We start from the raw sequence: 12213 nt of genomic DNA on the forward strand, positions 1-12213 counted from the left end.
AACTTCAGTCCTTACCATTAAGTTATTGACACTGAAACATGACCTTGAAATGACAGCTCCATTAATGCAAGTCTTACTGGGGAAGGTTTCAAAAAGCCCCAATTAAATTAACTACTTTTAAACACAATAGGATCAATATGTATGCAGAGAATGTACACCCCCATGGTAAGTTCTGCTTGCTTGATTGATCAAAAACAAAAAAATCCTGTGGCCTTCCAGATCTCAGCTGGTGCCAGAAATCCACATAGAAAAAAAAAAAATCCATCTAAATGAAACTCTGAAAAGGTTTACCCTTCACCAGTCTATTTGCACTTCAAAAACTCCTTAAGTCCTACAGCTAAACCACAGGGTTGAACCATTTCAAAAATGAGAGGGGGATGGCCATGATTTATCTTCCTTCTGTGCTCTGGACAGAGCTGTAAAATCTGCCTGCTGGTGTGCGTGTGTGTTACAGGCTCGTTTTCAGGAACCTTGGATATTTACCATTTTTAGAAATAACTCTGCCCAATTCCCCACAGTCATTTATCTCCTTTGATCAGACGCAAGTAGCATTTAGAAAGCAAAATTTTGATTTCTGCTCACTGGCATCCAAGCTGATGAAGCTGAATCAGCAAAACGGCCAAGCATCTGAAATCAGCATTTTAAGGAAAAATAGAGCAGATCTTACTCATACCTGTAAGTATCAGCTGTTGCCTTAGTGAATTTGTGCTGAGGGAACATTTGTTTAAGAATATAATTTAAGCCTATCCCTTATGTTTACTAGTATCAAACACATTTTTAGCAATAAGCCCAAAATAATTTTCCATTTGTAGATAATCAATGTGTTAGGTCACACAGGATGCATTTTTCAGTCCTCTATACTTCAAGATACATTACCAATAGAAGGAAAATGGAGATTTCATGGGTCACAAACTTCTGGGTCACAAGGACCTTCAATGCTGCTGTCAGCCTAGTAAAACTCAATCGATATACTCTTGCTTTATATGTCCACTATTAAAAAACCTGCACCTGAATTTCTACATGATTTTTCCTGAAGTAGAAACACCAACTCAACAACTTTACTGACATTCTTTGAACAGAAATTAATGCTCCGACATTCAGTTGTGTTAAAAATATAAACACATACGTATATAAATGAAACATACATCTCCTCCAAACATCACAGATAAATCCTACAGCATCAACATCGCAGAACAGCACAAAGCGAGGGCACTGAAACATGTCTATGTACTTCAGTTTTTCTAAAGCTTTCTTCTACTCTTAAGACCCAACCCTATAAACCATGTACCAGTGACACAACTCTTATCAGTCTAAATTCTTCAGACTTGGATAAACAGACAGACTTGCTCTCAAGGTAAATAACAATAAGAATAGATTCAATATTATCTATTTTTGCATGGAAAGGGCCCATTTATTTCCAAAGTCCTTTTCAGATTTTGCTTTTATCACAGATTTGGTATCTTCCATTCTAAAACAAAAGAAATGAATGAAAAATATTTTATGAAAAGATAAAAATATACAGATCCTGCCACTGTAGGTTGAGTCTTAATTAGACTAGTGGGAAGATTTAAAAACATTGACATTGTGCTTGTTTTTGTGCAAGCCAAATACTGGCCCTAACAAAACTGCAGGGCTAATCTGAAAAAAACCCTAATCACTCTATTAGTCCCCACTCAAATCCACAAGGATCCTTAAGTAAGAGGTTGTGGATATAAGAAGGAATGGCATCTTACTCAGCATCTGACATTCTACTCAGCTTAACTCCTCAGAGTCTGAAACTTGCCTCTACTTTAGAAAAAGAGTACAAGATGTTTTGAGCATATATTCTCTTTTGAGTATACTCTTTTCATATTAAAAAAACCCTCCATTATAACTACAGATCTGTGTGCTTTTGCAAAAACTGTAATAGAATATTTACTTGACTATGTCCTTCACTGGCTGGAATTATAAGACTACACTGAGAGTGTTTCTAAACTTGCATCCACTTCTGGTGTGCTTGCAAAATTTTACGATTCCAGCTGCAGTCTCATTAGCAAAACACTTCAACTTCCCTGCATATGCCAACATTTGCTATTTTAATAGAAAGAATTTTCACAAAGGCAGAGGTTTGTCTCTCCTTACTACACCCAGTAGTACCAGGAAAAATTTTTGTATATTATTTATTGTAATAAAGAAGTTTTGAGTATTTGTGTGGCCATCTATTTTTCTGTATTTATTTACAAATCCTGAGAAAACCCCAAATGCACATTCTGATCAATAGGATTTAGTGCTTCTATCTAAAACAAAATGAATGTCACCACAGCCAGGTAAAGTGGCTTTAGGGACTGAAGTCTGAGCAGAGTGGAGAAAAATTCCATAAACCCGCAAACAGATCGTGGTCTGCTTTCCAAAAAAAAAAAAAAAAAAGCTGGAAAAACAAAACACAAACAAGAAATACCCTGTGGATTCATTAGCAACCAGGGTGGCAGGCCTTCCTCTAATTCCCTTATAAAAGCCCATGACTACCTGCAGAGCCTGGGAGTGCAAATCACATTAGTGGAGCCACCAGATGACCAAAGAAAGCACTGGAGGCCTGGTGAAACCAGTAAACAAAAGGCAGCATTCCAGCTGAATGCCGCTGCAAGAGTCAGCATTGTAAGATGCTTGGATCTGATAACCCAAAAAGCAGATTAGCTGCAGGCAACAAAAGAGTAAAATGAGAAACAAAGGGGTCATTTTGACACATGAAGAAATCATTTCCATGAAGCCACGTTGAGTTTACTGTGTAGTTATAAAAACTGCTCCTACTTGAAGTGACATTTGAAGCAACGAAGCTGTGACAGTGCGGCAACTTGGACAAGCTCCTGAAATAACGTATCCCTGAACACAATATAATTTAAAGAGGCAAACTGGCCTCTCTGCCTATGAATCTTTGTGACATTTTAAAGGCCTAATAATGATTTTTAAATCTGTTGTACAGAGTTCAGTTAGAAGACTTAACACGTATTGCTAGGCTTGACAAACAGAAGATTCATTAGTTTCATCTGTATTTAGAAGTCTCCTGCAGAGAACACACATACCACAAATATTCTCATGTAATTACACGAGAAGGTTGCCTTCTCTCCCCAGTCCCCATCTCCTCCCATGCGTGTCTCACTCGCTCACTCTCAACACAGGAAAGGAGAGAGACGTATTATATTCCTTACCAGAAGCTTAACAAAGCATTTTTATCCTGAAACAAGTCTAGGCGTACTTTAATCACGAGGACCAAACTGCAAAATTGAGACACAGAAGTCCATAAGAATACGTAGACACTAGAGAGAGAGAAGTCAAAACTTTCCGGGCTAAAATTGGAAAGTTTGCCACAATTTTGTCTTATACAATAGAGAATTCTATATACTCAAAGCCAAAACAGGTCTTTTTCTTTCTTCACAAGACAGTAAACTGCCCTGCTGTGAAATATCCATGAGCTAGAAGAAATTTCTGAGGAACATTGTGGCACACAGAGCACATTTCAGCTTGCTAGCTGTACTCTGTGCATCTCCCGTCGCTAGCGCGAAATACAGAAACCTGACACGTGATGAGGAAACAGGCCTTCCTTCAACACAACAACATTTCTTACCCCGTTTTTGCACACATATAGCAACTAAACCTGTTAGCTTCAGTAGAGATGGGATTTCACAAGCGTATGTATCCACAGCTAACAGATTCTTCTCAGTGACAAGTGCAGAGAAAATATACCCAGAAAAACAGCTCCCTCTAAGAGGGACAGCATAAAAGGACAACCTACAGCTATGTCCAGATACAAATATATGGTATGCATTGATGTGGAAATCCTGCTATCAAGGTTCAATGAAAGGCTTGCCATAAAAAGTTCTGCAAACACCTTCTGCTACCTGGTGACTTTGCCAAAATACAAAGCCATTAAACACATCTGAAAGGGGAAAGACATAATGCAGACATCTAGTTATACAACATGGACATCCTCAACCAACATACTGACATCAGGACAAACCCAAGAGTAAAAGCAGTCCAATAGTATAGAGTAGATACTGTGCATGTGTGGTCTTCCCCTGGTTCCAAACTGTTCTGCTGTGGAGTATCACCATGGTATCCACGCTGCTCCTAGTATTTTTGCTGCATATGTGACCTGGGAGACAAAGAAGGTGGATGGACAGAAGACAGACACAGTAGAAGCCCCTCTTCTATTATTGTTCTTTTAAAGATATCTTCTTATCCAAAATAGCACTCAGGCACAAACATGCCTTCATAAATTCACAGAAGGAAAATGCAGTGAAAGGTGTAAGGAACATAGTCAAGAAGGAAGCAGACTTTAAAAAGAAAAATTACTTGAGGCCATAATGTGCACACGTATGTAAATCTACATGGAGGGGAAGCATGAGATGCTGTTTTACATCAGGCTCATCTTGAACCCTTATACTGAGGAGAATGAAAAATAAATTGAAGTTTGGAGATTCAGCCTATCACCATTCAGAGAAATACTTAAGTGTTTGTATTTATAGCCATCAGCCAGTCTGAATACGAAGATGGATGCAGCTAGTAATCACATAAAATGATCCACTTCAATGAAGTTGGCCTTTATATTGCAGAGAGAAAACAACATGATCTTTGCTTGGTAGTCATGGACAGTAGTCTACCATTAGTGATTTTTCACAGTATCTTTCTAATAAAAATGTCAGAGCACTCTAAACAAAAGGGCAAGCTGATCAGTTCAGAATATTAAAAAATTTTCAAATATTTAATCCAAGCAGACCCCATAATTCAGTTACAAAGGGCTTTTCCAAGCAAGGCTATTTCAAGTTGTGTTGCCCTGGGTTCCCTCATCACTAAGATATTCCAGCACAACAGAAACTCTGTCAGGACTTGCTGCTTAACTGCTGTTGCTTGTGCAGAAAGACACAGTGTGGCCAGACCTTCCTAAAAATGCTAACATTAAAAGCCTTTATCTCTTTGAGGAATTCTAGTTATTTTTACGTAGGGGCAAGCACCTGACTCACAAGTCTTCCCTCAGCTGGGATTGCTGTGGACCCAGTTCTGGGCAGTTGACTGAACACTTGGGAGGTGGAGGAAACTGGTTTCTTGTTCCTAAGGTCACTCAGCAGAGCTGGCAGAAGGTCTCTGGAATGAAGACCCCTACATACACTGGAAAATTGATGGGCTCCTTATAGACCTGATAGGAAAACCACAAACAGATCAGGGCATCTTCAGTGCTCATGCTGATCTACATCCTCTGTGACTGCAGTTTGGGTCAACATCCTCTCTCACATTAAAACTGCTTTTGTTGAAAAGTCCTCCAAATAAAGACTTCCACAATGCCCGCAGAGCTCCCTGAAGCGATACACTTGAGCAAAATTTTGGGGCACAAATACCAGACATTAGAATAGTTTTCCCAGTAAAGTAGAAACCATTCATACAGAAATTATGCCTAATCCAGACACTGCTTGGCATGCTAAAAGTCCAGGAGCATTTACGAAAGTGGATATTGAAGCATTTTACCTTAAGGTTGGTGGAGAAACCAAGCTGCTCTTTGAACAATTAAAAAGAAATCTAGCACAGACAAAGTGCCAGGTGAAAGACACAGGACCAGGAAAGAATACTACTCAGGTTTCACAAGGATAACACAGTTGCTCGTGTTTTTACTCAGTTCTTCCACATCTCCAGTGCTCTGGCATGGAGAGAAAGAAAAAAAACTGGTCAAGGAAAGAAAAGGCCTTTCAAAAATGAGAATTTAATAAGAAAAGTAAATAGGAAGAGTTCTCTCTTGTTCCCTCTCTCACACACACTGAAGTAGAGAGGAGATCTCAGGAAGACTCAGGAATAGGGAAAAGATCATTCTACTCCTGAAGTACAGGAGGGGGCAACAGATGGAAACACTGATAAGGACGTCTCTCTGCTTGTGATTACAATCCTGAGAGAGTATGGTAAAGGTGGGCTGAGGATAACAGCATTTTCTTCTCCCGACATCATAACCAACTTACACTGAGCTCCTCAGGACAGAGCTGACCTTCCTATAAACCAATACAGACCTCTGTTCTTGTCAGGGCTTCTTTAGAAACTACCACAAAATGCATAAAGTGAAAAACCCATACAGAGAGATCTGGAAAAGAAAAGGCATTCATATTCCCAGCTCTTAATTATAACATAACAATCAGGAGTATATACAAAGACATATATTAAAATAATCTAATCCTCTCTACAGGTCTATCAAGTCTGACTTGCTCTGAAATGGAAGTCCCCCACCACCACCCCCCTTCTTTCCCGGGAAAAGTCTCCATTGCTGCTAAATGTATTGGTTTTCAAGGCCATACCCACACACTGATCTATAAAGAAAACAACACGCTTTGATGGAATAGGAACTTTTCCATGGAATTCAAAAGGAAGACAATTTTTTGTTCCCCACTTAAGTCTATTGATATTGTACAGGCAGTTTCAGAGGACAGGTTGTGTAAAAGCTAAATAGGCAGAAAATATACCGGCTTCACCGCCTGTCACCTAACATGACAATAAGCAGTACTTCCCCACCATATGCTACACGTTTCTGGTGCCTTCCAGAAAGCCTTTTTATCTGATGCTGGGAACAGACTTCTGCTGCAGATCTGAATGCAGAGGGCTGAAAATACTGCACAAATGAGAGATGGAGTTGGGGAAAATGAGTGGTTGAGTATAGAAAGAAACAGGAAATCAATTCTCAGAGATGCTATCTTCACTTCGGTGCTTCTGTTCCACCTCCTCCTCCCATGCTTGCTCTCTGTCCCTTGCCAGCTTCCTACTGTACCAGCTCTTTTCCTAGCTACACGCTAGCAAAGGAAGGGAACTTTACCAAGATCATCTTTCCTCTGCTGGTGCAGTATGTCTCTACCCTGGCCTATTTTTGGCTGTCATCTAAAAATGCAGCAGTTCTTTCTTCCAGCCTTTTCTGTTTCCCCAAGTATCAATCCAGATCCCATCTAATGACAGGGTTTGAGTTCTCATGGAAACTCTGAGAAATCAACCAAAAGATGAAAACTACAGTGTATGAAAAATAAACAGCCTTTTTTTTTTTTTTTTAAAGCAGGGGCCAGCAGGATAACAATTCCAGATAAGATTTAAATAAACATACGTGGGAGGTAGCAGGAAAGGCAGTTGGTTCCTCATGCTCAGACGCACACAGGTAATGACCTCTGTCTCTTGCTCTCCCAAAGCTAACAATGCTGCTTATTGCACTCCTCCAGTGTGATCTGGAAAGGATCCAGCACACTACTGATTACATTTCATCCACAGTTAGTTTAACCTTTGAAACATGACAGTCAGCAGCAGGGAACAGGCCAGCACGTAAGGTCAGCTCAACCTTGTTGGTCCCAGCATTCTCCCAGTGTTTGCACAGAAAACAACCCAGTGATCAGGGATTCCTCCCCCGTAAATACAAAAGACCCAACAGGGACAGCGCTGAAATGCTGATTTTATTGCAAGGTGCCATTCACAGCCGTTAACCTGCCAAAACAGAAAAATACTGGTTCTCCTTTTTCAAAAAATGTTAAGAAATAGTATTACACAGCAATAGTCTCATTTAGGAAGGCAGAGATGTAACTGTTTGATCTAATGTCAGGTGTCAGGCAAGTGTTGCACATTACTCCTCCTCCAAGAATATAGAAAGAAAAAAAAAAATCAAAGAGAACATAAGTACGCTCTGAAATAACAGTGAAACAACTGGGTCAGCAAGTGTAACAAGAACACTTTGTGCTAAAAGGAAGGCTAAAAAAATTTCCTGTTAAGTTGACCATTTTTCTCAAGTTCACTTCCTTTCCAGAACAGCCTCTTTTGAAGCTCACATTTTATCTGTTGTACGCCCAATTTTAAAATGAAAAAACAGCATCTTCAATTACCCTGTATTTCTACAGAAAAGTACAGAACTTAGCAAGATCAGATACTTTATCTCTTTCTAAATATTATTTTTAAGTTTCAACAAAATCCTTAGTCACAGGAAAACGTATGCAAAAGGAGAGCAACAAAGATATTCCTGGCTTCAAAAAGCTTCTAGGTAGTTATTTAGGGGTTATCACATTTTCCTTCTGGATAGATAGAGAGCATTTTGAAGTTATTAAAATGGAAAAAATCAATTTTCCTTAGGAACTACTGCCCTCTAACATAATAGCAGTGATGAGAATTTTTTTTAGTGATGCTTAACTATCCCTTGGAGCATGTGCACTTGGATTTTTCATTATTTGGGTAAGTGTTTGTGTGGATGGCTCGGGGAGCACAGGCTTTTCAAGAGCCAGTAAGAGGTGAAAAAAAGGTCACTTCAGCAGAATTCATTTTCTCTTAAATTCTCAGAGAAATGCTGCTAAAAAGTGGCAACAACAAACCTTCCATCTTTTCCTCTCGCTATTAGCATTTCCTAAGGTTCCTTCAGTTATAATACAATAATATCTTTGGTTATACCCTATCACCTTTTTCTTCCTCCTCTAACACGAATTTTAAACACAAGTGCTGGCAACAGTCCTGTTAAGAGCAGGAGCTGGACCAGACCTCCAGATGCCCCTTCCAACCAGCACTTCAGCACTGCCATGAGCAATCAGCTCATCCAGGAGCCGCATCGGCTGCTGCTCCGGAGGGAAGGCCTCCCCTCGCTTCCACTCAGGCTGCTGCAAATCCCCACCATTAGGCACAAGCTGGAAAACCTTGCCTCTGGATTTTCCTGGAGGCAAACCCAGGGTTCTTCAAAGCAGGCTGAAAGCAATGTGGGCTTGCATAAAGAAACACCTGTGCATCAAGGTTTACTGTGCTGAAGTAGCATTAATTCTTGTATTTGGAGTGGAAAGAGGATGCTGCTTTAAAAAATCACAAGCACACAAACAAACAAAACAAAGCCTTTGGAAAATCCAGTCTTCTCACTCTGAACTCGCTTACCCCTAGCTCTTCACACCTCCCCACGCCGTGAGTCTCTAACATGGTCAAACGCCTGTACCAAAGTATACATGTAAAGCACAACATACTTTTTTAATGCTTTCTATTACCTTGGAGCTGACAGTATATATACTAGGTAAGATGCTACCCTGACCTACAGATTGGCTCCTTTCCAAAGCATCCACACGAGACAACATGGCACAAAAGAGAATACAGTCACCCCCTGTACCCAGAGGAGCGGGCACTGGAATACACCAGATAACAGAAAAATCCAATTCTGGAGAGTGGAACCACAGAGCAGAGACATTTAAGTGGCTCTGCCTGAAAGCAGCAAGGCCAGGCCTGAGCCAGGGTGAAAAAAAGACCACCCAGAGCAGAGCTGGTGCCTGCAGAGGCACCGGCCGCCTCTCGCTCGGAGAAGGCTCATCCACCCTGACTCAGCAGCTGGCTGGGCTGGCTCTGCGCAATCACGCTCCCACCCCTGGAGCCAAAATGCCTCAGCAGATGCGAAAGCACCACACAAGCAAGATCGCACAAGTGAGCTGGGACCCAGCGGGGCTCACCAGCGCTGGCCTGGCCCTAGATCAAGGTTGGCTACGTCTGCCCCATTAGGCACCGCAGGCTGAATGGGTCCCAGGGCTGACATCTCAATAACAAGGAGACACAAGGGGCAGATAATGGAGAGAAAAAACCCTCAGGGATTTGAGGGCCTTGAAAGAGAAGATAAAGAGCTTAGGTCCAATGCTATAAAGACAAGAAAACGCTGGCAGAGGAATGCAAAAAGAAAGGTAACACAATCAAGGTGACAGGCTCAGAAAACAATTTTCACACAGACCAGGCACAAGGCTACGTTTGTCCAGGCCTGTGAACACAGTCTTCACATAGCAAAGATGGGAGGTGAAAGCCTGGACAGTGATTTTTCCCTCTCCGAATGAAAGAGCAAAACTGCCAGGTCAGAGACGTTAAGCAGGAAGGACCCGCAAGACACAGCCCTGGCCCGGGCAGGTGGGTGCAGGGACGGGTCCAGGTGCCAGAGGCGGCCCAGGCACAGTGACAGAGAAGGGACGCGGGAGGGAGGACTGGGAGCTAAACATCCTAGAGGAGATGCCAGGGAGACAGGCTGAGATTTCAGCTCCAGCCCAGGGAGACTGATGATTCACTTTATGGCCTGCAAGAACTTCCCACCAAAGTTCACACAGGAAGATAATGTTCCCTTCAAATGAATTTATGCAGACGGTCGTTCATTTGTCAGAGGATAAAAAGATGCACTTTGATTTTAAAATGAAAACACTCGAGGTCCCCAGCAGACAAGGACAAGCAAAAGCCGATATCTGTATGTGAGCAGTTTCTGCTCATGCCTGTTGTCTGATTTCAGTGGGAGTTTACACCACCAGAGTTACACAGGCCTGCTGGTCCAGAAAGGCACATGATTATATCCCATTAAATCCCATACGAAGTCCATACTTTTCAAAAGATGCAAATGAAAAACCCATAGATTGCACAGGCAGATGCTCCTGCAATGTAACTTCTGAATTGAAAACAAACACAAAACAGTACCAAGTGTGCTCCAAAATGGACAACAGCTAAAATAATATGAACCTGCATGTTTCAAGAAAAAGTATTTGTGAGGCAAGCAACATTTTTTCTTGATTTAGATTAAACCCCATCTTTACTGATGCTAAGCCTCAATAAGGCTTTAAAAAACCCAACTGCTTTGGAAAGTTATTCCTTGTCCAGTCCATTACCCAGTTTCCTGTGCCTTTCTCACATGAACTTGCAATCCTTGATAAGGTTCACACATGTGAAAATAAAGTTTTAAGCTGAAAATCAGTACTACCTCTACGCCAAAACACTGTATCATGTCAGGCATTTGATATAGTAGACAAAGCACAATGGTAGAAGGATGCAAAAGAAAACATTTCATTTCACTACCGCTGAAATCAGGCATTGAAACTTGTTCATTGATTTTCCTTCATTAAAAAATAACTGATTGTAAAAGAAGTGTTGCTTGGTAGGATCAAAGCCTATCCTACAGGAAATGTACACACAAAGCATTTGGAAATGAGGGTTAATTTGGCATGCAATTTAACAGCATTAGCTTTTATCAGCAGCATTTCAAGGTCAGGCACATCCATGTTTAAAACGTTTGGTTTTGTTACAATTTCAACTATAGCGTATTAGAGTTCAACACATCTTAAAGTGATATTAATCTGAAGGAAGGCTGCAGAGAAGCACCAAAACAAACAAACAAACAAACAAAACCCCCAACACCACTGTTCATAGTTTAGCATCGCAAACATTAAAACCAGAAAAACTATTCCAAAGAAACCAAACTAAAAAGTGATGTGGCTCTTTAACTCTCCAATTCACTTTTATTAACTCAAGACTTCACCCTTTCAGGAAAAAAAAAAAATTATATCAAATCAACAGATTACAAAAAATGCTCTCCTTCATCTGAGCATGGGATTAAGTCACAGATCAGGCCAAACAGGAGTCCTTTCACTGACATAGTTTGTGCAAGATTTAAAGAGCTTTTGAAGAGACCCGCTTAATATATCAAGTGACATAGCCAAAATGGCCTCATATTTTAAGTAATGTTTTTCTTCAAGTGTCTGATTTTTTTTTTTAAAGAAAAAACACGCTTTTTTCTTTTTTACCTAAACCTATTCTGTTCAGAATTCAAGTTAGCACATTTTATTTATTCCCCAAAAGATTAATTCAAAATGTAAGACATTTATTTTTTTATTATACTTCATACTTACTTTATTCAAAAACGTACAAAAGGACAATGGATAAAACAAAATATTACGCAGAGTTGCTCAGCTCCAATAAAAAATACTCCACAAACACTTACTGGAGATTTTACCTTTTACTGATTTATAAACTTCAAGAACTAATGAATAGTTACATATTTTCATGTTCATGATTATGCTATGGAAAGGTTTTCTGCATCTCTTTTAATTGAAAGCTTGATCTTTATATACCCTAACTACCCATAATGCTGACAGGCTTTAACAGCAGTTGGCACCAAATGTTTCATGGGATCAAGTCCATGCTGCACTTGAAACAAATACTTTGATTAATCAATTACCGGCAGAACCTCACAGTATCATGGATGTATGCCTAAGAGCTTTACAAACGCTTATGGGACAGTAATGTTACGGGACTGAAATCTCTTAAGCCTCTTTCTTTGCAATTCTCTGCCACAGTTCAGAAGAATGCCACCCCATTACACCAAAACCAGGGGGGAAAACAGTTGCTCTCGCCTCTTGCATGAGGATAATTAATCTTCTGACACCTTGACAAAGCAGCTTGTTGATAGTCAAAGAA

General features: G+C 40.4%; 1 protein-coding gene across 10 annotated transcripts in view; it reads right to left on the reverse strand.

Annotated features, from left to right (window-relative positions):
* Window positions 1-12213, reverse strand: part of GREB1L (GREB1 like retinoic acid receptor coactivator) — a 143923-nt gene that overhangs the window by 87490 nt on the left and 44220 nt on the right. Inside the window, exon 1 of one of the 10 annotated variants that reach the window (XM_076329866.1) lies at window positions 3995-4051. The exons of the other annotated variants lie outside the window; for them this stretch is intronic. The gene's annotated coding sequence lies outside the window, so the exon portion shown is untranslated. Of the gene's footprint in view, window positions 1-3994; window positions 4052-12213 lie in introns of those variants that run through there. 10 annotated transcript variants of the gene reach the window in all.

Source organism: Aptenodytes patagonicus, chromosome 2, assembly GCF_965638725.1.
Source record: "Aptenodytes patagonicus chromosome 2, bAptPat1.pri.cur, whole genome shotgun sequence".
In the NCBI taxonomy this organism is placed as follows: Eukaryota; Metazoa; Chordata; class Aves; order Sphenisciformes; family Spheniscidae; genus Aptenodytes; species Aptenodytes patagonicus.